The following is a 1,326-nucleotide window of genomic DNA, read 5'->3' as shown; positions in this document are numbered from 1 at the left end:
ATTTAATTATATTATGTATGTATGAGTTTATTTAATTATATTATGTATGAGTGAGAATTAACCTTACTCTATACTTGCCTTTCCTCCTATGAGGCTATGATTAACCCTAGACTCAATTTAACCCTAAAATAAACCCAATTTGGGATAAAAATTAGTTGAAAATTAAACTATGAGTAAAATGCGGCGAAGTTTAATGATATATGAATTTTGCACATTAGTTAATTAAGCATACTATAAAAAAATATTTTAAAAACATTGGTTAAGCTTAATGATATATTTTCTTTTATAACATAGGACTTAACCAATGCCTTTAAGATAGAATAACAAAACCCATTATATATATTGCTCTTGCTTTCCGATTCTTAGTCTTAATTTGTTGTCTCTTTTAATTTAGTATTTGTTGCATCAAACATGGGTTCATTAAAATGCCTTATTTTCAAAAATATATTATAGGATAAAGTATATTTTTTATTCCTAATGTTTGCGATTTTTTTAAACTATCTCTAATATTTAATTTTATTCAATTTTATTCCAACATTTTTTATTCATTCAATTTAGTCTATAATATTTTTTATTTGTGTCAAAATTATGTCTAAAAATTTTTAATTTTGTTCCTACTATTTTATATAGAGTTAACCTTTAAAATTTTTTTTGACACAAATAAAAAATATTAAAAATAAAATTAAATACAACTAAACGGTAAAAATATTTAAAAAAAAAATATAAATATTAAAAACAAAAGAAAATATATTTTATCCCATATTATATCATATCATATCCGTTTAATCTAGATAATGAATTAGTTCGTTGTGTGTCCGTATATTTCCAAACATGTGCTTTAAACATTAGTGGGGGATTCAATTATTCAAAAGATATGTATGTTTTGCCTTTTATTTTGATTTCTTTGGTTTTGAAAATTGGTTACCGTTGACTCATTTTGGTCTAGTTGTTATCATGGCTTTTTGTTCATTTTAATTGATATAACAATTCGATCGAAATAATCACTGTTTACATAAGTTTCAAAAAGTTACGTATATATATATTCTAAGTATAAAGGTAACTTATTTAATTTGAAGAGTGCAATGAGTGAATTGTACACGTTGGTGTAATCCATATAGATAGAGTAGATTTTATAACAATGTTCAAATGCCCCATCAACGGTAACAGATCTCATGACGATGAGTTTTTGGATGAGAACTACTAGCTATAGTGATATTTGTTTTGTTAATATAATTTTTTTATGACATTATTGACATTTTGAACCCTAATTGAATTTATGGTTAACTACGATTTCGATATCCAGAAAAATTCAATTACAGACAAAAT

Source organism: Arachis ipaensis, chromosome B06 (assembly GCF_000816755.2).
Source record: "Arachis ipaensis cultivar K30076 chromosome B06, Araip1.1, whole genome shotgun sequence".
In the NCBI taxonomy this organism is placed as follows: Eukaryota; Viridiplantae; Streptophyta; class Magnoliopsida; order Fabales; family Fabaceae; genus Arachis; species Arachis ipaensis.
The sequence above is the reverse complement of the archived record's forward strand: the minus strand, read 5'-3'. Positions refer to the sequence as shown.